The sequence below is a fragment of the Mastacembelus armatus genome, unplaced genomic scaffold (genome assembly GCF_900324485.2).
Source record: "Mastacembelus armatus unplaced genomic scaffold, fMasArm1.2, whole genome shotgun sequence".
Lineage (NCBI taxonomy): Eukaryota > Metazoa > Chordata > Actinopteri > Synbranchiformes > Mastacembelidae > Mastacembelus > Mastacembelus armatus.
This window is the reverse complement of record NW_022872940.1, coordinates 642,009-669,720: the sequence shown is the minus strand read 5'-3', so window position 1 is coordinate 669,720 and position 27,712 is coordinate 642,009. Positions and strand designations below refer to the sequence as shown.

Below are 27,712 nucleotides of genomic sequence, written 5' to 3'. Positions count from 1 at the left end.
TTGCACACCAGGCAGCGTTTAACACAACAAGCTGTTACATAACATTGTGGAGTGCAAAGGCCCTTCTCTGTGGTTGTGTGGGCAGCAGCTGAACTGAAAGTGAACCATGGATCTGGATCTGAACGCATCTGCTTGTTAGTGGGCACATATCTGCATGTTTGTATGAGGTGTCATTTGCACGATCATTGTTACACACATGGGTGTACATGTTGACATTTGTGATTTGTGTGTCTCTTCAACTCTTCAACTCCAGCTTTCATCCCACAGTTACTCTCCATTTGCCTAAGAAAGGTTGCTATGGTTACTCCCACACAACAGACTTTTAGAGTGTGTGTGAATCAAACAACACACGCACACACACGCACACACACACCACCCAAAGGTTGGTTCCCTGTTTATTTATTTATATTGACAGTTGAAAAGGATGGAAATTGTTTTTAGGTTCACTGGAGGAAAAAAAGATCTAATCAATCATGAGTCATAATAATCATAACAACACATACTCCATGTGTGCATAGCACGTCTTGAGATAACTGCATAAAAACACAATGACCACAATGTAAGTGGCTCTAAACATGTCTGCCTGAGCTGTCCAAAACTATCTCCTAACGACTGAAACAACAAGATTTTAACCCACCTCATAATCCAAGAAGTTTCACCTCATAAGATTAAAGAATACATTTCCATCTTTTAAAGTGTGTGTCAAAACAATAGTCAGGTTGCATTGATTAGTCCTCTTGACAAAGGAGTACAAATTTAATTTAAAGGTGGGAACAAAAATTCCACAATCCTCATTTGAGATAAAAATTATTTCAAATGTTGAAGCAGATTTGGTTGAGTCACTGTATGCATCAAAATTTACAGCTTCAGTTCAAAATTTCCTTGTTGTGTCACTTTTCTTTCCCAGCAGCTTATTTAGGGAAATTTATAGAATATACAGACCAATGTACACACACATTAACTTTGGCATATAGTGGAGGCATTATCTAAAATCAAATTATTGATTTAATTCCATCCAGTCAACAAATCCTTAAAATACTGAACTAAAACTTTTAATTACTGTGTAATATAACTCTCCTTTATGGTGTATTTATGCCATATTTGAAAATAATTAAATCTATAGTCTTATATACTGATAAAACAAATAATAAACAGACATACTTGGTGAAAAAGATCATGGGGTTTGGTCAGTTCTTATTTTTTAAAGCTGCAGCATCTCAAATCTGGGGTCAAATGTTCTCGAGTGGTCCCTGTGTGTGCAGAGAGTAGTTTGAAATGGACCTTGCACCATGTGACACAGATCATGTGATAATCCCTCACCTGACTTGCCAGAGCAGCAACAGCTTGTATGTGTTTGAAGGAGAGACAGTCCAGTGGGTTGTAACATGGTTTCTGTCCCTTTAATTGTCTGTCGAAGCTTTCCTTATACTTCACCTGCACGAGAGAGAAAGAGAGCAAACAAATTGTGTTTGACTATCAATGCCTGTTAACATGCTACAATCATCTGCTGGACAGAATGTATGCGTGTTACCTGGCTGGCCAGTTTTGAAACGTCCTTGGCATGTTGGATGTCTGTTCTGGCCAAAAGAGAGCTGTCGCTGTAAACTGGCTGCTTAGTGCTACTCTTATAGGCCACCTGTGGAAAACACACACACACACACACACGATAAAAACAATATACACTATGTACAGTATCAACAAACTGTTGTATAAATATACAACACTACTCAAAGGTTTAGAGTCACCTAAATTTTCCAGTCGTTATTAGACATAAGACAAAGATTATGGGGATAATCTTTTTGTCTAACTAGATATAATCTAAATATTTGTCTCATCCAGCAGCCTAACATTGTTTCTGCAGCTGGAATCAAACATTGTTGGTATAGGTAGCACTGTTGCAGAAGTTCCCACAAATGTGTTGACTCTTCAGTCTGGAGACTGTGCTGCCTTTCACCATTTGAAGCGACCGTCTTGTTCTTTTCTTCCACAGCCTGGAAGTAGTTTTTGTCTCATTATCCTGACTCCCTTTGTTCATTGTCTGTTCCTCACCATTATAATAGTAAAATACAGTACTACTACCTGCTGGGCTGTATTGTCTTAATTTGTTGGAAGGACTCAAAAATAGGAATCTACTGTAGGAACTGTTGGCATCCATTTTCAAGACTTTGTTTACTTAATCTCTGACATTTATTTTAATATATACTTTAACACTTTGCTTTGTGCAATTTGAATTTAAATTCTCTGGACTTTAACAAAATGAATGTCAATAAAAAACTAAAAAAAATGAATGAAAAAATGTACTGACCAATACCAAGTACCAAGAAAAAAAGACAACCAACACATATATGTACACAGATGTTCAAAAGATGCACAAACACACAGACACACAGCTGGATGTACATACTGTATACATACAGCAGAGACAGTGTAGACCAGGGGTGTCTAACCATGCTCCTTGAGATCCACTGTCCTGCTTGTTATCCTTGCTCTACCTAGACTATCTTCAACGTAACATGCACACACACACACACACACACACACACACACACTCCTCCCATTAAGATAAGAACAGAGGACTCTTATGTAATAATAGTCCAGTGCTAACTGCAGGATGTTTTCTATAATTAATCAGCAGTTCCCCTGACAACAGCTGGTAAATTGGACTGCGGGATATAGGTACATTTCCACACACACACACACACACACACACACACACAAGGACTTACATCACTGGCCAGTTTAGCAGCGTTGGCGGCGTTTACGATGTCAGGTCTGTCTGGCACTGCGTTGTAATGATGAAGTTCCTCTTTACCTTTCCTGTAGCTGACCTAACCCAGAGAAGATACAATTAAGAAAAACGAAACCAATAATCAGCCCACTGCATCATAACACCAAGACCAGTGAATGTCAATACAAGCCTGGTTAAACTGGTAAACAATATCTGCTATATCCATCTATCCATTATCTATACCCGCTTATTCCTACTTAGGGTCACAGGGATCTCCTGGAGCCTATCCCAACACTCTTTGGTTGCATCCTGGACAGGTATCTGCTATATCTGTTATTGAAATGCAGGCATGGCACTTGTGATTCTCCAAAGTTACCAAATAGCTAAAATTTACAGAGTAGCATTGTTGTGCTTTATTTACACTACATCACATTAATTAAAGCTATCACAGTTAGAATTTGTAGAACAGGTTCAACAGCATCACTGTCACTGTCTCATTATTATAAAGTTGATTTTCACTCTAATTTAGAGCTTTGATTAGGTGGAAGAAAAACTGTGCTGAAGTTACAGGGGTTTTTCAAATCTCACTGTGGGCTGCTGATGGAGAGTCTTTGTATTTTAAGTTTCTCCCAGATGCTGCTGACCCACAGAGCCCAAGGCTGATCATTTGTGCCTCACAGTTGTGGATCGTTACATTCTCTTTCTCTCCATTCAGCTGTCCCACCAATTTAAAGCAACATTTTTCTTTCCCTAACCTAAGTTTTTCCAAAAGCCAAGTGTGAATAAATACTAAAACTGTGACTTGATGTTTAAATGTGTGCAGCCTGAAAAAAGCTTTGTGCAAAACATTCACTTGGCTGTCCAGTGAGCGTTGAGGGCTACGTGGAAGTTTAGGATGGCTAAGATGCCACTGCTGGAGAAACTCAGGCTGTGAGTCATCGGCTGAGGCAGATGGCCGCCCAAACTGAGCCCGGTTCTGCTGGAGGTTTCTTCTGTTAAAGCGTTTTTCCTCTCCACTGTTGCCAAGCGTTTGCTCCTCAGGGATTTGTTGTTGTTTTTTGTAAAGTGCCTTGAGATGATTAAATTGCGACATGGTGCTATACAAATAAAAGTGAATTGAATTGTGTGAAGGCCTAACTAAACCTAACTGCTCAGTAGTATAATTAGGCACCTTTTATGCAAAGCTTTAAAGTGAATTCACATTATTTTCTGGGTCCTGTATTTTCTGGCTAATGTCCTGGGAACTTTTCTGTAAATTAGTTGGTATTTTCAAGAAAGCTGTATTTGAGTCGGTAGATTAAGAAATTGTTGTTGTAGTGCCGGCTAATAATTTTTTTTAAGTGAAAATTAAGAATTTAAGAAAAATAGATGATGAAGTAGATATGTGAAAGTTACTACAGATGTCAACATACTGCCATGCATTGTGCCATAATTAATGCTGCATATTAATTAAATGCTAGTTTTCATGAAATTCCTTTGTGTTTTCTTTCAAACTAATATGATTAAGTGAAACACAGTTTTACTTAAGTTGACAAAATAAATAAAATTAAGTGTCTGGGTGTAGCATATTTTCCATCTTTCTTGGAAATATCAGAGTAATTAACAAATAAATACCTGCTAATTTATAGAAAATTATGAGAGGTTTTTCAGAAAATTAGTTGTAAAATACGAGACCAGGACAATACAGTGTTACCTAAATAACATTTAAAAATCTGTTGTGAAAGAAAGAGGCTACAAAAGGTCATTCCATCTATTGGTGCTCGATAAAAGCCTGTGGCTGAGGTCCAAACAGAAATGTGTAAGCTGTCAAAAGCCGTTTGACTGAGGCAGGTGAAAATAATAATCATGATGTGAACCAGATCAAAATAACTAAACCATTTTTTTTAGAAACTGGCTGATTTACATCACTCTGGATCTTGTTGACCTCCATGGCACGCTCCACTTCAGGAAGGGTCTTCATGTTGGTGTAGCTGGACTTCCCCTTTTCCTGATTGTACTTCTCCTTGTAGAACTTCTATAAGAGAGACAAAGAGAAAAATGAAGTGAGGGGGGAAGAAAGAAAGGGGGCTTACAAGAGGCTGTTCAATCAAGACAAAAAAGGCACATGCTAGATTGAAGGAGAAAATATTTGATGACTAATTCAGCCTTGTTCTGAATAATGACTGAAATCAGGCCTATTTATATGCCTAAAAATAAGACGAGCAGCCTCCAACTGTGAAAATGGAAAATTCGCAGCATGACACAGAAACAAAATTGAAGCCTTCTGTCTTGCTTTAGTTTTAGCAATCATATTTAAAAACCAAAGGATTAAATGTGCATGTAAAATGGAAAATAAAGCTTTTCTAAAAACCTGTAGGAGAATAAATAAAAAATATTCTTCTGATACGTGAGAGCACAAACATGATAACTTCTAGATGTTTTGTTCTGAGAAGAAAATCCTGTTGGTTTCTTATTCTAATTTTATTTGCCTTATTTACAAAAATGTACACACACAACTAGGCACATATCAAATAATAAAAACGTCAAATTAAAAACCAGTTTATGTCTGAAATAACTGTTTTAACGCTGCTTTTTTATTTGGTCCTGCAGAGAGCACAGATAAGAAAAAACAAAGGTGCTTAGTAATAAAGACATTACATTATAGTCTTCCTGTTTTGTACTTGTGGGTCTCTTGTTTACACTGATTGAGGAAGTATTTTCCAGACAGTGGGACATTCTGGCTGCTGTTGTGTAGGTAATCTACGTTATACGCTCCAGTTATCGTTAAATTTCTCGGTCAACAGACATGAAACCAGAAAACATCGGGCCTGTGCCCCAGTTTACTGCTTCCCTTGGGCCATCTGACACTGAAGAATAAACCTCTCTGTCAAATATACTGTCTATGCTTTAAACAGAGTAGCATTTCATATATATCTCACAGCAGCAACGCCAGCTGCTTCATTTAACTTCAATGTGTGTGCAGTCACTTCATGGTATAAGGCTAAATGCACTGGTTGTTCGAAATATACCGTTCCTTAATTTCCTGGACATCCTGACTACTGATGATTTTTAAAAATATTTTGTTTTTCATATATATATATCCAACAACTAAACCCACAGCAACAGATTTTCACCTACAATCGAATGCCATGTATGAGTTATGTGATAGAGTTATGTGATAGAGAGTTTATATTTATGACCTCCACAACTGTAAAAAGGATTTTAGAGATTCTGTCCAGTCAAATTAATTTGGACACACTAATAAAAAACAATGACTTGATTTATTTAATTTATTTGGATTTTTTTAGATCCTGACACCTTTTATTGGTCTGTTTTGGTCTAAATATAGTCTAACGTATGTTATAAACTAAAAAGCATTTCAGTAAGTACACCTTTACAACTGAATGCAGTCCAGAGGGGACCTGATGAAGTAGTTTAATATTGTTAACAGCAGAGTGATGTTTGTGTCCATTTCTGTTATACAGGTTCAAATTTTCTCTTTTCTGCAAAAGAACCAAAATCAAAAGATGAGAAATTATCTGTAGGAACTAAAAATAAAAGATGTCAAGTTTTACCATGAAACACCTGCAATGTCTTGATTAAAGCGTAGCTAAATACTGCCCAATAAAAGCTAATTTAGGTCAATGCATTTCACTGCACCTTATTAACATATTCAAATAAATGTGTTACGCTTTGAATTTCAAAGACACTGAGACATCACAGGAAACTACAACCATTGTAATAACAATGGAAAACTGAAGCGACCCCAAACCATTGACCAGTAGTGTAAATGACATGAAGAATCTCTTTAGCGTTCACAAATAAATAAATGCGCCGTATATAAGTGTATCAGCAGGTTGCTTGCCTGACAGTAGTAAAAATCATATAGACATTACATTACTTCATCTGTGATCATAATCACACAGAGCACCTCAGCTCATAAACACTAACATGATAAAGCTCTTAGCATATAATTTTGGTCGGCTGTCTCAGATGTGTTTGTTTACCAGTGATCCTGTGAAATTTGTGTCTGCCACAGTTTATGAGCCTCAACCTGGCACTTGCTGTTTGTCTTGGCCTTCTGTAGGCAGTAGGTCAGTGTCTGTGTCCTGAGGCTGTAGAGCATCACACAGCTGATCTCTGTGATCATGTCTGAGCAGACAAAATGACAGCAGCCCACTCCCACTGTGAGTCTGTGTGTTAAACTGAGAGGGATTTGGGATGTCACGGCTTAAGATCCACCCATCTGTTCTTTAGTTAGACGTCCTCTTTCTTCACCTACTGCACACACTTCTGATTCACAAAAGGCTGCTCATTGCTTACTGTACATATGAAAACAGTGGTAACAAGTGGAAATCTGCTTTGAGATATTTGTCGACAGAGGTTTTTTTTTTTTTTTAAATAAGCTTAAAATGGAATAGGATTATGTCACTTGATTTAATTTATAACCAATGGGAAAATGCAAATGTGTCTGACACAAATTTCAAAATGATGGTGCCCTTAACTTAACATTTTGTTGCACAACCTTTTGAGACAATCACTGTAATCAAGCGATTTCTGTAACTCTCAATGAGACCTCTGCACCTGTCCACAGGTATTTTGGTCCACTCCTCATAAGCAAACTGCTCCAGCTGTCTCAGGTTTGAAGGGTGACTTCTCCAGACTTCATGTTTCAGCTCTCTCCACAGATGTTCAACAGATTTCGAGGTAAATGTAGTCCAGTGTTTTGTTCTTACCCATCCTTGGGTGTTTTTAGCTGTGTGTTTTGGGTCATTATCCTGTTGGAGGACCCATGACCTGAGACTGAGACCAGGCTTTGTGACACTGGGCAGCACATTTCACTCCAGATTGCCTTGATAGTCTTGAGATTTCATTGTGCCCTGCACAGATTCAAGACACCCTGTGCCAGATGCAGCAAAGCAGCCCCAGAACATAACTGAGCCTCCTCCATGTTTCACAGTAGGCACAGTGTTCTTTTCTTTGTATGTTTTATTTTTGCATCTGTGAACATAGAGCTGATGTCACTTGAAAAAAGCTCCAGTTTTGTCTCATCTGTCCAACGGACATTCACTCAGAAGCTTTGTGGCTTGTCAATATGCAACTTGTCAAATTCCAGTCTCACATTTTTATGATTCACTTTCAACAGTGGAGTCCTCCTCAGTCGTCTTCCATTAAGTCCACTTTGGAGTTCACCTCTAATCTCTTTGGAAGTTGTTCTGGGCTCTTTAGTTACCAGTCGTATTAACATGCTTGTCTATAATTTTCTTTCTAAGACAACTCTCACCACATCATGATACCAAACAGCACAGTGACTAATTTTTTAGTCTTTAAATAGGCAGACTGACTGATTACAAGTTTGAAGACACCTGTGATGCTAATTACAGGACACACTGCATATGTATATATTATATATACATACATACATACATCATATATATATGATGTGCTTTTCACAGACTCACATCACTCTGCGTCTTGGTCAGCTCTTTGGCAAGGACAGTCTCGATGGTTTGGGGCATCTGTGCATACAGACTGCAGCTGGCTTCCTTCCTACCCTCCTCCCTGTACGCTTTCTGTAACACAAATCAGAACAGAACTTTTTATTGTGCAAAATCCTAGAAGCACCTATCCAATCATTACTTAGATCTTATTTTTTTAAGAAAGCAGTAAAACCACATTGTAACAACTCAAGTTATTATTGTGACTCCAATTGTGAGCTTGGTGATTTACGTTTGATTGGTGATTTAAGTTTTCTCACTGAAAATAATAGATCATTTCATTTGATTATCATGAGGTACCATTACTTTGTCCCCACACAGCAATGAACACAAAATAAATTTAATATTATAATTTACATTAAATGGGGATTCATGGTCACTGGAAATTACAAAATCCTGTAATGTTCACAAGATCTTAACCAGAAACTTATGGTTTGATAAACACCACAACTCTCTGTGACATTATGCTGTCTCTTTATAATCTGCTGAAATGGGTCATTCTAATATGAAATCAACACAACAGGAGGGTTATAATTTTTGTGATAATAATATAATAATATTTGTTTAGGGATACACTGATTTGAGCCCATGGATTTGCACTTAATTACCTCCAGCTAGGATAAAGTCTCCGGGTCTCCTTAGCTGCGCCGCCAGTTCAACCGTTCCCTGTCAGGAATTTCTACTACAATGCACCAATGTATTTGAGGTGCGCCCTAGCTGCTATGCTTCAGATAAGTCAAAGACGGCCGAGTCCTCCTCTCAGTCATTACTCTCACTAACTTTTAATTCCTTTACAAAATTATTTAAGGAGATTTTTGACTACCAAGACCATGCTAGTGTTACCTGTTATGCAGCCAAACGTCTCCTCTCCCTGAAACAAGGTAGTAGAAGTCTAGTGGACTACTCAATTGAATTCAGGACAGTGGCTGCAGATATGGGGTGGGGGGATGAGGTTTTATGGGAAATATTTAAACAAGGCTTAAACAAGTTAACCTGTTAGGAGGCTCCCAATTTTCTCTCTCTTGTTCGCCTAGACATCGGACTGGACAGCAGGTTCTGAGAGAGGAGGAAGGAACGCGCCAGCCAGGGCCGAGGATCCTCGATGCCAGGAGTCAGGCTGCCACAGGGACACACTGCCTCTCCCCGACTCAAGTAACTCTGAAAACGATAATCCCCAGGGTGCATTTGTCGGCTGCCCTCATGCTCGGTCCGCAGATTCATCCCCTGTCTGTGTTGGTCGACTCGGGAGCAGACGACAGCTTTCTTGATAGCACTCTAGCGCAATGACAACATGTTCCTCTGCGCCCTCTCGAGCCTCCTCTCCATGCTACGGTTCTATACGGGCGTTTCCTAGCGCCTAGCGTAACCATGCCTCTCTCACTTCTCCTTTCGGGCAATCACCAAGAGTTTAAAATCATTACATCCCTCCAATCCCCTTTGGTATTGGGTCTACCGTGGCTCCAGCAACACAATCCTTGCATTGACAGGACCACAGGCAAAGTTACGGAGTGGGGTCACATCGCATGTTTGCGAGCTGTGCTCACGCCATCAGTTACCAACGGCAAAGAGACTGGTAAATGTCCTGACCTTACAGGGGTTCCCGAGTGTTATCGCGACCTCGCGACCGTCTTCAGCAGGGAGAAAGCTCTCTTGTTGCCCCTGCACTAGCCGTACGGTTGTGCAATCGATCGCCTTCCCGAAGCGGAGTTACCCTCCAGTCGGTTGTACAACCTGTCATGGCCAGAGAGGGAAGGAAAAGTACATCAGTGAGTCGCTGGCATCAGGCATTATCCATCCTTCATCTTCCCCAGTCGGGTTGGGGTTCTTCTTTGTCGCTCAAGAAGGACAAGACGCCCCCGCCGTCTTCCAAGCTCTAATAAATGATGTGCTCAGAGACTTCCTCCACTGCACCGTTTCCATTTATTCAGACAACATCTTGGGGCACCAAGAACACGTACGACAGGTGCCGCAACACCTCTTGGAGATCAAGCTTTATGTTAAAGCCGAGAAGTGTGAATTACATTGCACCTCAGTGCCATTTCTTGGTCAGGTCGTAGAGAGTGGTAGGGTAAGGGCAGACCCAGAAAAGGTGCGCACCGTAGTCTAGTAGCCACAGCCCACTACTCGCTGTAAGCTACAGCAGTTCCTAGGTTTTGCCAAGTTTTACCACCATTTCATCAAGGGTTTCAGCAGAGTTGCCCAGCCTCTTACCAGACTCACCTCAACCAAGACCCCTTACACGTGGTCGTCGGAGGCAGAGGGGGCCTTTAGGGAGTTGAAGAGGCAGTTCACTACAGCTCACATTCTCGTTCAACCAGAGCCCCAACGTCAATTCGTGGTGGAAGTGGACACTTCGGACGTCAGCATGGGGGTTGTCCTCTCTCAACGGGCTGAGAGGGACAACAAGATGGACCCTTGTGCTTTCTTCTCCTGTCGCCTTTCCCCGGCAGAGAAGAACTACGATTAAGGAGCTTCTCGATAAATTCGATAAAGCTGACGTTAGAAGAGTTGTGGTACTGGCTGGAGGGGCCGGAGCACCCGTTCCTGGTCTGGACGGACCATAAGAACCTGGCATACATCCAGGTTGGCATACATCCAGCGGTTGAACTCCAGGCTAGCAAGATGGGATCTCTTTTTTAATCATTTCAGATTCACGGTCACGTACCGTCCTAGCTCCCGGAACACAAAACCAGACACCCTCTCACGCCAGTTTACATCCCCCGAGCCCAAGTCTGAGCCAGAGTTCGTCCTGCAGCCCAGCTGTGTAGTGGCTGCAGCACACTGGCAGATCGAGGAGCAGGTAAAACAGGCGCAGTCCCTTGAGCCTGATCCAGGTACTGGTCCCAGTAATCGCCTTTTTATGCATAGTGCTCTTCGTTCCCAGGTCCTACAGTGGGTTCACAAAGCCAAATTCTCCTGTCATCCCAGAATCACCCGCACCCCTGATTTGGTCAAGCGGAGGTTCTGGTGGCCCTCCCTGGATCGTAGTCAGGTACTACGTCTCGGCCTGTGCGATGCGTGCCCAAGGAAAGTCCTCCCATCGGCTGACAGCGGGTCAACTTTTACCCTTGCCACTCCCTTCACAGCCGTGGTCCCACATCACGATGGATTTTGTGACGGGGTTACCCCCATCCCAAGGTAACACTCATACTTACCATCCTGGATCTCTTCTCTAAAGCAGCTCATATTATTATTATATGATGTAACTACTGCTTTAATTAGAACATTATTTCCTGTTTAACGTCATTGCTTTCACTCTTCAGTCTGGTCAAATAATTTGTTCTAAATACAGTACACTGGATCTACCGTATTTTCCAGACTATAAGTCATACAGTTCTTACTCCTGTGTCTTGTGATTCAACTTATGGTCTGGAAAATATGGTAATTATTATGATCTATTTATTCTAATTATGTAACATATTCATACTAGAATATAGGAAAAAGAATTTACATCAAAATCAGTTGTTTTTTACAGTGTGATGTTTATATTAATATACATATAAAGAATTTACTTGTTCATGAATGTTTTAAATTTTTAAACTGGCAGAAGTTTCCAAAGTCACAAGTGTTTGCAGTCAGTGCCTGCAGGTTTACCTCACTATAGAGCTGAGTCTGCTCTTTAGCATGTTGGGTTTCTTTAGTCTCAGGCAGCAGAGAGTAAAGAGAATTTACCATCTCCTTCTTACCGGCCTCCTTGTATTTATTCTGGAAAGAACAAGGACACCAACAATTAGTAATGGTAACTGTATAGTGACAGTATACAAACCTAAACACTACATTGCAAACAAGTTAGCAACATAATATTTTAATTTGTCTTCGCTTCCCTAATCCCTCAGCATCACATTTTTTGCAATTTTGCTGCATGTAGGGACATATTTACATATATTCATACATATATTCAATTTTAATTGTATTTCTAATTTCAATTTTTTATTATTTCTTATTTATCTATTTTAGGAACATGACAAAGAATTAACATCAAAAAAGTGAGTTAGGCTTTAAACGCTATTATTAACATAATCAAGTTTAAAACAGATTTTTACGCATCATTTATGAAATTCTATGCATTTTATACAGGAGGAAGGAATACAGAATTAACTTCTACTCTGATGATATAAAACTTTATAGTATAAAACACAAACAGAAAATGATAAAATGTTTTTTTTATTGTATTCAGTCATTCATAATTTTAAGACCTAATATTAAATTTTATTACGTTTTTATTACAATTTTATTACAGACTGTAAGACTCTACTCTAGAGTGAATAAATAAAGCCACATCTGGTAAAACATGACTTACAAAATTAATGCAATGGTCCTAAAGCACAAAACAAGTATTTGATTCCAATCACATGAAGTGAGTTAATTTAATAAATTGTAATAATAATAATTTCCTGATAAGTAATTACTCAGTAATGTTTAAAAAAGCAAATCAAACCTAATGAAAAAAATGTTATTACAGATGAACATGCACTAAAATATTTACAGTAGCACACAGTGTGAGTGTTCCCCACCTTGCTATGCGTCTCAGCCATCTCTTTAACAAACTGAGTCTCCAGAGTTTCAGGTAGCAGAGAGTATAAAGTGTTGGGCAGATCCTCTTTGTCCTTCTTGTACTTTGTCTTGAAGAATGACACAACATCAAAAAACAAAAACAAATTTAAAAAAATGATTTTAAACACAACAGATTTTAAAAGTGACAAGTTTTGTCAAATGCACATATTGTTGCTAGCATAGCCAGCCAGGCCCACTCCTTTCTTAGTGAAATAGAGACAGAGTTAGTCTGGCTGGCCAGGCTACACTGTTGCAGCCTCTCACCTCACTCTGAAACTCTGAGATCTGCTTAATGAACTCAATCTCTTTGGTCTCTGGCATCTGGTGGAAAACACTGCTCCTGAGCTCCTGTTTGCTGTTCTGCTTGTATTTATTCTGAAGAATAAACACACAGCAAAAAGTAAAGATGCAGAAAAATGGTACCTATATGCTGCGTATTGTGCAGCAACGTTTAAGCATGAAGCTAAGAAAGCTATACTGAACTTTCCTGGACCATAGAAAATCACACCTTTTGGACATCCACCCACCTCACTCTGAAGCTCCATGATGCCTTTAGCAAACTTCGTATCCTCTGTCTCTGACAGCTGAGAGTACAGGCTGGTGCTCTGCTTTTTTTTACCTTCCTTGTACTTCACCTAGATATGACAAATGGAAGGAAAGGTCAGCAGCAGACACTAGGCTGATATCAGGACAATTACAACAAAATCCTATTTAATAACTCAAACTGCCTAAAATCAAGTAGTTTCCTTTTTTATATACAATCCAATGACTCCAATCATGTCATGAATGTCATGAGGGTCCTAAATTACTTCAGGACCAATCCTGGAGTGTTTTTACAACCCTAACCATGAATATTTGCCTGTTTAGGTGCTGAAGTTGTGCAGGTTGGATCTGTCTTGTCCTGAACCTGACACAACAATTTAAAGCAACTAAATATTAATTGTGATTTATTATCAATCAACTTTGAAGTCCTTGTAGTTTGATTTTCCCCTTTATTGAAATTAAAGAAACTAGCAGCTGATTTCAAGATAGTAAAATGTATATAGGAAAATATATAAATAAACTTGTAGTGAATCAATTGCAACCACACCAAAACAATAAATACTTGAAATTTGGGTAATACAAGGCTCCTCAAAATATTTGAGCAACCAGTGGTCAACCTGGCCTGGCCAGCCAGCCCCACTCATTTCTTAGCGTAAAAATGTGGGTCTGGAGCCCCCACCTTACAGAGTCTTTTCCTCCAGCTTCAAATGAGCCAGGCCAATGACAGCTGGGGTGCGCTTTGTGGGTGACTTGTTCGTAACATTTCTCAATGCCAGTCCCACGTCCACAAATGTTTCTACAAATGGCTTTTGCAACATGCAGAAAATAAGTCAAACACTGGCACAAGCAACAGAGAGCAGGAGTGTGTGTGTGTACCTGACTCTGCAGCTCAGTTGCCTCTTTAGCGTGTTGAGTCTCCAGTGTTTCAGGTAGGTGATGGTACAGGCAGTTGGTTGCCTCCTTCCTGCTCGCCTCCTTGTACTTGGCCTACAGGAAACATCAGCTGTTAGCTGCCGTTTCCACCGCAAGCCCCCATTTTAGCTCAAACATAAACATAGAGCAGGTGGTGCTGCTGCTTATACTGCACTGTTCTTCTCTTCTGGTTAAAATCATAACCCACTTACTTGATTTTTTTCCCACCTGTCAATAAAAACACTCACTGATATTTTCTTTCTTCTTTAATTTATTGACTAAAGAGTTAGTATTCTATTTTTTTCTTACCAGTTTTTATTCAATAAACACTGAACTAAACTTATCTGTGGTGTTTCACCCAGAGTTGTTTAGATTTTATTAAATCGATTTTTAAAACAGCCCAGATTCCCCTCTAGCAGCTTTTTTCCTGAGGTTATTAACCTAAAATGTACATTATTCATGAGGTGATGACTTATGTTCACCCAGCCAATCAGAACCGGACCTAATGAATAATGTCCTGTTACAATGGGTGTAGAGGCTTCAAATTCATAAAGTCTTTTAGATGTATAACATACAAAATAGTACATTTACCCTGTTCTGCTTTTCTCATTATTTTGGACAGTTTAACTATTCAGGCATTATTTTAATGTTCAGATGGTTAGCACTGTTAAAAGAAGGTCCTTAGATTGAATCTAGTGGTATAACCAACTTATAAAAGTAACAAGGAAAATGAACTTTTTTTAAACAAGTCATCATTTCTTACTTCACTCTGTAGCTCTGTGACAGTTTTGGCTAACTGCATCTGAGCTGTCTCTGGGAGCTGAGAGAATAAACTGTGAGAGAGGCTCTTGATCCCGTCCTTCTTATATTTACTCTGGAGAAGAAACAGAGGCAGAAAACTGAGACAGCATCACATCTAGCATAGAGAAAAATAGAGAACAAGACACAGAACCCATCTGTTTTCATTACATTATGTACGTATTAATTACAGGTGTGTGTGTACAGTATCTGTTTACCTCACTCTGCAGGTCCGACATCTTGGCAGCGAGCTGTGTCTCAGCCGTCTGCGGAAGCTGAGCGTACAAACTGGATGACATCAACTTCTTTCCACTCTGCTTGTACTTGTTCTGAAAGAAACACATGGATTAAGACAAGATGATATTGTTTTAGACACAATCTGTTGTCTTGCACAGTGGATTTTGAAAAACAGTACAGCGCTTTAAAATGCTTGTCCTGACTGAATCTTATTTATCAATTCATCCATTCATCCATCATCTATACCCACTTATTCCTGAACCAGGGTCACAGGGATCTGCTGGAGCCTATCCCAGCTCTCTATGGGTGAAAGGCAGGGGTCCACCCTGGACAGGTCACCAGTCCATCACAGGGCCACACAACCTCATGTTGAAAGTAAATAATTAATTTTTCAGTTTCAATTTAAAATTTTACAGTGTCAATTTTCCATTTTTTTTCTTCCTGTCACAGGACTGTGTCCTCATTGGCCATTTACTTTTGAGTGACTGTTATTGCAACTTGCATTCTTGAGGAAATGGTAACTGAATAATCATAACAGCTGCCAAAGGAAGCAATAGGTAGGCGTGGGTTCTTCAGTCCCAGCGCCTGGATGGAGGTGACATTATCTGCAACATTTGTCTGTGACATATGTTGATTTCTTTCTGCTGCAGTCTGTTTTAGTGGTTACAGCCAGTTTCACAAGCCAAACTTTAAACCATGTTATTCATGTAAAACTTCTCCATAGTTTATATTGTTTTCTCCCTCAGATTCACTTTATTTTATCCTTCAGCACTCTCCAGCACAGCACCCCTGGCAACAGTAGCTGGCCAGCAAGAACAAAGTGCAATAAGAGTTACTCAAAAATAAATGGCCAATGAGGCCACAGTCAAGTAGACACAGTCCTGTGACTTTTGTGCCAGAACTGAAACTTAAAAAATGAGAACTGAAAAAAACAAAATGGAAAATTAAAACTAAAAAATTTAAAAGTGAAACTAAAAAATGTATTATTTACTTTCAATGTGCTCTTTTTTGTTCAGTTCTTATTGTTTCATATCTCATTCCATATCAATGCACTGTAGTGTACATCTTAAATCTGCATTTTAACATATTTGCCATCAGTAGAAAACTTTCCCTCCTACTCCTGCTCTGACACCAAACATTTCAGGTTTAGCACCACACTCCGGAAAATTGCAGATATTTAAAAGATGATCAGTGACAGGCTGTAATTTTTGTGGTTTGCCTGTGTATAATGGGCCTCACATTTCAGGGACTCAAACAGACAGACCACCTATAGCAGAGAAATGGGAAAACCTCCACTCATAGACCAGGAGGTCAGGAGGCAAATATTTATTAGGTATATTTATGAGTGGAATGTTGAATGAATGAATAAATGTGTGAGCAGCACTAGGAAAAGTTCTCACATTATTTACTTAAGTAGAAGTACCACAGTGTAAAACACTCTGTTACAAGTCCTGCATAAAAGTCTATACTATAAAAGTCCTGCATTCAAAATGTTACTGCAGTACAAAATCTACTTAAACTATCAAAAGTAAAAGTAGTCCTGGAGAATAGCACATTTCGCATTACTGTATATGATATTACTGGATTGTAATTATTGATGCATTATTATGTTCATCACTTTAATGTTGCAGCTGGTAAAGGTGATTATTAGAAGATATCAGATAAATGTACTGCAGTAAAAATATATAAGATTTGTCTCTGAAATGTTGTGAAGTCTAAGTATGAAGTAGCACAAAGTGGAAATACTCAAGTAAAGTACAAATACCTCAAAATTGTATTTAAGTACAGTACTGGAGTAAATGTACTTTGTACTTTCCACCACTGTGAATTAATGAATGAATTTGTCCAAGGAGTGATATCTAAACCAAGCAGAAACTTTGGAGTTACTGGATCTGATGAAAATTATATTTTAAGTAACATTAACATCATATGTATAACAATAAAACACACTTATATAAACCACAGTTAGTCAAACACCATATAACAAACAGAATTTCAAATTCGTCTCTTCAAAGTGCAAAATGGTATTCATTAATTCTTTGAAGAGTAATGTTGGACTCAGCTGGAGCTTTTACCAGCTCTAAAAATTCACTGGAAGCAAGACTAAGTTTAGTCCACATCTCAAATCTCTTTACCTGAAAAAAAGAATTTAGACAATAGTCCTAAATATGTTGCTGATTGCTGATTCTCACAACGACACGGTACATAATAAATATTAGATTATAAATGAAGAGAGGGAATCACTGCTCAATGTTTTGATCATTATGAAATGTAAGTGAATATGTGCACCTCGCTCTGCAGCTCGGTGACTTCTTTAACATGCTTCGTCTCCAGAGTCTCAGGCAGCTGGTGGTACAGGGAACTGCCGGTGTCTTTCTTTCCCGCTTCCTTGTACTTGAGCTGTCAGGAAGACAAACATTATACACTGAACAGCTTCTCAGTCACAACAATACCACATTGTGACACACAACATGTCTGCAGCAAATATTTTTAGTCCATATCGATAATTTTTATTATAGCTGACAACTTTACGGGTCTGAGTAATTGTTAGGAACAGGTTTTCATAGTGGTTCAAATAAAAAACAAAACTGTTCCTATTCTGTCTGTAGATGCCAAAGTCACATGATAACCAAAACCCAAGAGGACAGGGCTAGCAAACAGAGACAATGGGGTGAGAAATGAAAAGCTTATCCAATTCTCATTTTGTTCACAAAATGGATCTGTTCATAGAAGAATAAAAACACTGTGGTGTGTTTTTGCAGCACATGATGAGAAGGAACAGAGAGAAAAGGAGCTGTCAAACTCTGAAAGTCTTTCTGATAAAAAAGACCAGAATAGACAACAGTAGTCAGTTTATCTGCAATGTGTTAACATACTGGAGTGCCTGAGAAGGGGCACACATACTTAATTTTGTCTCTCAGGACACTGCACTGATATGTATGTGGTACATTCCCTGATGACTTCACCTACAAAGCTGTCAATCTACATTTTTCTTATTATCAACAATTCCTGAAAACATACAAACCAACAGCATTTTTGTTTGTCTCAATACTTCCAGTCTGTTCTCCCAACTCCCATTGGTTCCTACTGAAACATTTAAAAATAACACCAAATATCTGAATTACATGAAAAAAACTTACTGATCCCAGTAATTAATTTTTTTCAGTTAAGCAGGAAAAAACATTACATTTGTTGAGGACAATTTTCATTGGCAGATTAATCCACATTTGGTGAGCTCACCAGTTTGTCAGTCTACCTATACTTACCAAGTGCTCCTCCCGCAGGTTGCCACTCTGCAGCTGTCAGCCTATACTTACCTGCGTGTCTCCAGCCTCTGCCGCTGCCTTCTTCCCGGGCCATCGCTTTCTCCGCCTGCTGCCAGCAAGCTACAGCTCCCCAGAACGAGACGTCCTTCGTCTCCAACCAAATAAACTGTCTGAATAAAGACTCATTATTTTCGTATCTGTGTATGGGTCCTCCTCCCTCGTACACATATATAACAGAACGAAATGGACCCAGCGGTTTCAAAACCAGACGCCCCACTCAGCACGCCCGACCTTCGGTACGCTGCTGGGGGAACATGGCCGGTCCCTCCAATCACTCATGGAAACCAACCACCAGCTACTGCTTCAGTTCTCCCAGTTGACGAAACAGGTGCGTTCCCTTTCGACTCACCTGTTTTCCCCACTACCATCAGCGGAGCCTCAACCTCAGCCCTCCAGTCAAGACAGCTCGACATCTCCTCCGGTTCAACGGGATTCTTATGTCCCGCATTCCCTGCTCTACAGCGACGATCCAGATAAGTGACGAGGTTTTATTTTTCAATGAACAAATGTTTTTAAGTCACGCCCTTTGGCTTCCCCCACAGACTGTCAAAGATCTTTTTTTTCTGGACTGTTGAGGGAGAGGGCGCTAACCTGGGCACAGGCCGAATTTGCTTCCCGGCCTATGGAGGAATACACCTTTTTTTGACATTTTTGAATTCAACACACTAGCAACTGAAGCCGGCTGGGGGGATAAAGAACTGAGGGGGCTATTTATTAAGGGCCTGAATGGACAGCTTAAGGACCAGTTAGTTGGCCCTGGATGACGAACCATCTTTGAGCTCTATTGTCTCCCTCACAGTCCGCCTTGACAACCAGCTGCGAGAACAGCGAAGGTAGAGGGCTGAGGAGGCCAGAATTCGCTGCATCAGGACCACGATGAGTAACCTGGAGGCCGATGGGCCATCTTCTCCGACTTCCCCCTCAACAACAATGAACCTTGAGGAGCCTATGCAGCTGGGTCGCTTTTACCACAGGTTTATCTGCGATTATAGCGGCCTCGCCCCTGACTCAGCTGACCTCCATCAAAGTCCACAGGCCCAGGAGGCTTTCCTTAACCTCAAGCAAAGGTTCACCTCGGCTCCTATTCTAGTCCAACCAGACCTCCACCGGCAATTCATCATGGAGGTGGATGCCTCGGATGTCGGCGTGGATGCGGTTCTTTCTCAGTGCTCAGAAACTGACCACAAGGCTCTCCCCCACCGAGGCCAATTACGACATAGGAAACTGGGAGCTACTGGCTACTACCCTCTCTCGCCATTTCTCCCACTCCTCTTTGGATACACCACCGGAGCCCATCCTGCCATCTCACCACATTGTAGCTGCAGTGACTGCAGGTCAAGGAGCAGGTCAAAGCAGCTCAGGGCCGGGGGGGGGGGGGGGGTCCTCCTAACTGTTTGTTCCCCGATCTGTATGTCCACGGGTACTCCAGTGGGCCCACAACTCGAAGGTCCCTTGTCATCCGGGCATGGTGTGGACTCGAAATCTCGACGGCGATTCTGGTGGGAGTTTGTCTCAGCCTGTACAGTCTGTGCCCAAGGCAAGGCTTCTCATCAGCCGACAGCAGGACTCCTCCACCCCTTGCCCATACCATCACGGCCCTGGTCCCATATCACTCTGGACTTCATTACGGGCCTGCCACCATCGCAAGGTAACACAATCCTTCCCATCACTGACCATTTTTCTAAGGCCATGCACTTTGTTTCTCTTCCCAAACTACCCACAGCATTGGAAACAGCCCGGCTACTTACAGAACACATTTTCCGGCTTCACGAATCCCCCAGGATGGGGTCTCCGACAGAGGCTCCTGCATCGGCCTACTGGGTGGGTCAGTCTGTCTGGTTGTCGACCAAGAACGTCCCCTTGCAGACGGATGCCAAGAAGCTGTGTTCTCAGTTCATCGGACCCTTCATCATCTCCCACCTGGTCAACTCCACGGCGGTCCACCTGTCCTTGCCACCGTCCATGCGGATCCACCCGGTCTTTCATGTTTCCCAGCTAAAACTGGTCTCCACCGGCGATCTTCATCCCCTGACCACACAACCACCATAAAAGTCCTGGGTCTTCACCAGTCAGATCGCCAGTTCGGCAGTCTACCTCATTGGTAGTAGTTACATTAGGCTCAACGCTCTTAAGCTTTTTCGCTATACTTACCAAGTGCTCTTCCCGCAGGTTGCCACTCTGCAGCTGTCAGCCTATACTGACAGAATTATGTGTGTGCGTCGTCCTCCCTCGTACAGAGACACATAACAGGACAGCAGTGACCACCGATATGAGCAGCACTTAAAATGAGCTAGGAAATATATTAAGCCAGAGAAATCAAAGAGCATTTCAATATTAAAAATTGTGGTTTTAGATATAAGGTTTTGTTTAGACGGCTCTGAACTGGCTTAGAGAAGAAGTTTATGTAGGTGACTGATAATATTAGGAGCATAGGGGCCCCAGGTGCCTGCAGTTCAATGTTTTACCATGGTTGTTATGGCCCCTGTCAGTATATAAAGAGAAGCTGGAGAGAACATTGAACTTTCAGGCATTAGAAAGTGGCGCGGAGTTCCACACAGCTTCAGCGGTGTGAGCCCATAAGTTAAAGGGATTTTGAGGCTCTCCATATTTTAACAAAGACAACAGATAAATTTGAACACAGGACCAATAGTTTTGGGAGGGAGGAAGTGGAACCCAAAGAAGCCAGTTTTGCAGGTGCAGGCAGCTCCTAGACATTGGGATATTGCAATCCTGTACAGTACAGGATGTTTTCTAAATACATCTCAGGTTACTCTGAGTAAAGCATCAGCACCTGACAAGTGAAAGATTAGGAGACAGTAAGAGGCTGGTAGGTGTGCAAAGGCAGTTTCTCAGGCACAGCAGGGACAGTGGATGAACTGGGAAAGTAATAAAAAGTAATACATTGGAAAGAATTATAAGACATAGAGGTAGATAGAATTAGATTTATGTTAGGTGCATTCATACATGCACAACACAGAAAAAGATTTAGTTACAACATGGCCAAGAGTTTCCTACCTCGCTGTGTGTCTCAGCCATCTCTTTAACAAACTGAGTCTCCAGAGTTTCAGGGAGCAGAGAATATAAAGTGCTGGACAGATCCTCTTTGTCCTTCTTGTACTTTGCCTTGAGAGAAAAGGTGAATTAAAATAATTAATACATGTTTCTGTGGTGTTGTGGTGTTATTTTGGGTAAAAACAGTGTCTATTTAAAATATGTTCATGTATTTAATTCGCGGTTCTCACCCCACTCTGTATCTCTGACATTTGCTTGGCGAACTGTGTCTCTGCTGTCTCGGGGAGGAGCGAGTACAAGTTCTTGCTGATTTCTTTCTTCCCCTCTTTATACCTCACCTAGGACAGAAGAGATTAGAGATTATTTTTCTAAACTCACCACACAAATCCCCAGCCGAGGTACAGTACGTGTACAGTTACGATGTGTGTGCGCGTGTGTGAGTTTCTCACCTCACTGTAAATGTCTTTTAGCTCTTTGGCCAGCTGTGTCTCTATTGTTTCAGGTAGCTGATGATACAGAGCACCACTGACCTCTTTCTGACTCTCTTGCTTATACTTCACCTACACAAAATGGCAGAACAAAGGCAAACTGATAGAGAGAATTTAACTTTTCTTGTTCTTCAGGTCTTTTTGGCAGACAATAACAAAAACTGAACATATTACAGATTTCAAGATATGAAGGTTGTTTTTTTATTCTGATTGGTGTTATCTGTTCTATCTGGTGCTCCAGAGATGGCTAAAACACACTTTCACTAGTTACTAAGGAAGTAGAGAATAGCCATGTGTGGCATTATTTTTTTTATGTTATCTCTAGTTCATGAGTTAATTATTTTGTCACTTGCGGATAACAAAGTTCGATTTCTCATAACAGGTTACTTTCTTACAAAAGGCTTATTTCCCGAGAAAACAATTAATTTTGTTCTATCATTTGATCACACCTGATTTCAGTCTTCATGATCACTGTTATGACAGCTGAGAAGGATCCATAACTGTGCCCCTGTTATTATTGTCTTTATTTGAGCAGCTGCTGGCTGAAGCAGAGAGATGAGAGTAGATCACCCTCTCTCTCATCTTTGGCTAATATACAATGATATTGTCTCCTCTAATGATGTAATTGCAACAAAAAGAGAAATGAATCCTCCTGATGGCTGAAAACATGATCAAACGAACCAGACCCTCATTTTCAAGATCAAACTCTTCACAACTCTCCCATGATCTTGAGAAATCTGCCTTTTGTTTTCTTGAGATAATAAGATAATTGAAGCCGTTATACAAAAAAAAAAGAGCTTTATTGTCTTGGGATAACAAAATAATTATCTTGTGGTCTCAAGATAATATTAAAAAAATAATTGCAGCTTCCATAGAATACCAGGCCAGGGTTCAGTGGAAAATTAGCCTCAGATGGCCCAACAATATTCATAAGAGTCCCAACACGTCAAACAGGAGTGATACACACCTGACTCTGCAGCTCTGAAACCTCTTTAGCGTGCAGAGTCTCCAGAGTCTCGGGCAGCTTTGAGTACAGACAGCTGGACACATCTTTCTTCCCAGCTTCTTTATATTTGTTCTAGAAAACAAGAGAAAACACAATTTGAAAATATTGCAACTAATGTAAATAATCTGACAGTAGTTCAAAAGTCAAATTATAGATTATATTTTATAGGAAACGAGGAACCAGCAAAATGGGTCAATATTCAACAATGTACAGTGTATTTGAAAACATCTTAGATTAAAAACTACAAAGAAGAAGAATAATCATCATTAAAACTAGAATACCAAACTTTACCATACCTGACTTTGTATTTCAGAAACAGATTTGGCAAACTGAATTTCATTGGTCTGTGGGAGCTGGGAGTAAACACTGACAGTCTGACTCTTCTTCCCACTTTCCTTATACTTGTTCTGGAGATAACACCACAGCAAGACATAATTAGAAGGACACTTTATCAAACACGCTGATGTATTTTCACAGTGTGTCTGCATGAGCTGCTCTGAACTGCATATGTCCATCCATCCATCCATCATCCATACCCCCTTAGTCCTAACCAGGGTCCCAGGGATCTGCTGGAGCCTATCCCAGCTCTCTTTGGGTGAAAGGCAGGGGTCCACCCTGGACAGGTCCCCAGTCCATCACAGGGCCACATAGAGACAGACAACCTCACACACTCACACTCACTCCTATGGGCAATTTAGAGTCACCAATCAACCTGACATACATGTTTTTGGACTGTGGGAGGAAACCAGAGGACCTGGAGAAAACCCACACAAGCACAGGGAGAACATGCAGACTCCACACAGAAAGGCCCCTGATGGGTTTCAGACCAGGAACCTTCCTGCTGTGAGGCAACAGTGCTAAGCACCAATCCACCGTGCTGCATATGTCTTGGACTGTAAATTATTTTATATTTAATATTTAGATAATTATTAGATAATTCTTCCACAGCAAACACCACAAATTATAATTTTTGAGAGTTTTTGTCCTACATTGTTTGAGGTGAGCTTGCTAATTAAGAGGCAGTACTTTCACAGTGATGGAAATGACTCATTGAGTTGTTTAATTATTAGTTTTTCTCTTTGTTGCCAGCTACCTTTCACAGCTGGAGAGATTCATTGCATTACACACACATCCCACACAAAACTTGCTGTATCCAAGTACTTTGAATGTATGAAGAAAACCTTTCTGACTACACAAACAACCTCTAAGAGCCAAGTGGACACAAAATGCTAAGGGGCCTGCTTCAGTGAGTCAACATGAATTGAATCGAAAGTAAATCTAGCTTATTGACAGACTGATTTTTGGAAAATCAAGAATGCTTTTGTGGGTTCAAACCCACATAGGCTCATAATTATCATAACATCATACACAGACATATGTTCCTGTGACAAACAATATCCTGTGCAGAGTCAGTTTTTGACTCCATTTTGACACACAAAGTTGACACAAAACACACCACTGTCAACTGAATTACAAAATATTTTCTGCATGCTAAAAAGCTACATTTTCCCTTTACATAATGTACATTTTCTAATTCCCTTAGTTGCTGGTAGGACTTTCTGCTCTGTTTAAGAAATATTTGTATCAGTCTTGCAACTAAAAAAATTCATGTGACATAATCAGCAGAACAAGTAAAGTTCCTAAATTAAACGATCAAAACAAAACTTAAAAAAAGGGACAACAACGAATATGAAGAGCTGTACCTCACTCTGAATCTCAGTCACCTCCCGGGCAAACTGGGTTTCTGAGGTTTCAGGCAACTGAGAGTATAAAGACGACGTCATCTCCTTTTTCCCTTCGTCTTTGTACTTTTTCTGTCAGTCATCAAGAAAGTGAATGTACAAAACAACAGAATGTGATGAATCTCCAGTAAGTTCACCCATGCTTCTCTTTTCTAACCTGTTAATAATTTAAAAGGTCAGTTCACCAAGTGGCAGCATATTAAAATGTATGATTTTTTAGTCTCTACCCATTTAGACAATTTCAGTTTTATCTTTTTTTTAATTCCTGTTTGTAAGATTTCTGCCTCCACCCCAATACAAGATGAATGGAAATTTGGTTTGTGAAAAATGATTTGACAGCAATATGTCCGTCCAGAATCGGTGAACCTTTTTCTACTATAAAACATAATCCCTGTAAATATCTGTTACCAAATCCTCATACTGAGTCAGAATCTAATGATTCATCTAACTTAGATAGGAGGGGCTGTGGATTTGATATTTGTCTGAAGGATCTGCACAAAACTCTTACAGACTCATATATCACCTAATGTTCCCCCCACATGGGGCAGACATGCACAGTAAGCTGTAAGACATGCGCAGTAATCAGCCTGGTCCCACTGAGGTTGTCACACAATGCATTTTTATTCTGACTGGGGTGTTGATTGGGGTCTGATTGTTAGTCTGGTTATTAGTAGCATCTGTTTGTCTGGCCTGTCTGTTATTTTGATGTTCATCTACTACCCTGATTTTATAGCTTGGTTCAGACAGTTTCCCTGCCTCAGGCCTCATTTGGACTCGTACTTTGTTTATCCCTGTTCAGTTGTGCTACCAAGACTCGAAGTAAGTCTTACATGTTATTTGGCCGTTGAACTTAATCTGCCAGACTGCTGTCCTGTGTCTGAATTTAGGCCCTCTCCCACTGGCTGGTGTCTCATAACAGTCCGTCTCAGTAGTAACCCTTTATTATTCAGCAAGTGTTTGTGGGTCTGTGGGTTTTTTAGAAGTTTTTTTTTATTTCATTTTACTTCATCAACTTATTTTGTGTAGATCCACTATACAAACGCCAACTAAAAATCCATTTAAATTCCAGATTGCAATGCAGCAAAATAGGAAAAAGGCAATGTGGGGTGAAGACTTTTTGCAAGGCACTGAATATGTTTAATAGGTACAAACATCGCGTTAAAAAAATGGTTAAGATGGTGCAATTAAATAAAGTTAAAACTATTTCAATTCTATTGAAGTGGAGGCATAAATAAGACCAAAACAATATGCATGGTACACATCCTTGGCTAAGTAAGAAAATATAATATAGCTTGAGTAAGCTAACCTTTTAAACAACAAAGACAGAAAGTAAGTTTTCTTTTCTTGCAGAAAGTACAATCATTGTGGATTTCTGTGAAAAATCTATACTATTTTTAAGTTTATCTGAATTTGACTGAATTGAGAGAGAATAGCAACAAATAAAGGTTTAACCACACTCACTTCACTCTGAATTTCAGTCACTTCTTTGGCATGTTTGGTTTCCAGAGTTTCAGGCAGCTTGGAATAAAAAGATGCTGCTGCCTGCTGCTTCCCTGCCTGCTTGTATTTCACCTAAAACACGCACACACACACACACACACACACACAGTAAATGACCTAGTTAACTGCCCAGAGCTTAAATCTATCAGTCTTTTTTGAGACTGTTCTTTAGCCCTCAACAACTTCAAATGTACAAACTATATTCAGGTACCACTGTTATCAGCCCTGCTTCCTACTGGTTGTTGATACAGCAACTATTCTCTGCTAGGATTTATCAGCTGCTGACCAATGGGATTTCGCCCTGTTTGACCCCACATATTTGATGCTTTTAAGAACAGGCTGTGTTAAAGTCATACCTCCTGCCAGTCTGAGTCAGTTTTTTGTTGACTTACTTCATATTTATGCTCATGTGCTATTGAGTTTGATCAAACCTGTTCAGAGAGATCCAGCAGCACAGTTAACGCCACACCTTCTTATCTCTGAGCCGCCTGTCTGTGCACTTTAACATCCTAAACTCTGCAAAACTATTTCAACAATAACAGTTTTATATCATACTCTGAGGAGCAAGTAACAAAAACACTGAGAAATACATGCGGAGACACATTTCATCTATTTAACTGACCTAGTGTCTCATTAGTAACATGAAGTTGGTTTCTCAAAACATGAACACTGTACAGTAGCGCAGCAAATTGATACACACAATAAATAAATACATTTAAACATTTAACCTTTTGTGCACATAAATAAACTTGAATCTATGAAGCAGTCGCCCTTTTAGTCTTTTAATAAGATAACCAACTAATGAATTACATCTAATGTTGTCTTCTTGAAATACAGAAATATTTAAAATATATGCTGCACTGTTATCACAACTTCTTTTTGCTGTTCCTTTTCTTTAAAAAAACTATTGTTACTGTAAATTATCAAAATGACAAAAAGAGAAATCCAATAATAAATTACATAAATGTTATTTCTTCACGTCTATTCTATTCTTTCTGACCTTGTGTGATAGAAAACAAATTACTGTACTCTAAAACAAAAGAAGCATTTTTTTAAGCTCTCTGTCTCACAGTCTCATATAATTTTACTTTTGTGTTGTAAAGACTTTGAAAAATTCAATTCATCACGGTTCAGTCACTTTTCTCCCTCTTTTTACCTTCATCATACCAAAAAAAAAAAAAAAAGATATTTGGTGTGTCAAACCATCAATATACATGCAGAAAGGGGCATCAACACATTTCTCTTGATTAATATATATTGTTTGAGTAAACACAGAGTTCCCACCTCACTGTGTGTTTCAGCCATCTCTTTAACAAACTGAGTCTCCATAGTTTCAGGCAGCAGAGAGTACAAAGTATGGGGTAGATCCTCCTTGTCCTTCTTGTACTT

The 27,712-nt window shown here is 40.0% G+C and overlaps 1 protein-coding gene and 1 pseudogene across 1 annotated transcript in view; both read right to left on the bottom strand.

Annotated features, from left to right (window-relative positions):
* The window catches only part of LOC113143885 (zinc finger protein 208-like), a 905,597-nt pseudogene that overhangs the window by 436,012 nt on the left and 441,873 nt on the right, over positions 1-27,712 (bottom strand).
* Positions 1-27,712, bottom strand: part of nebl (nebulette) — a 142,744-nt gene that overhangs the window by 18,264 nt on the left and 96,768 nt on the right. The window lies entirely within an intron of this gene.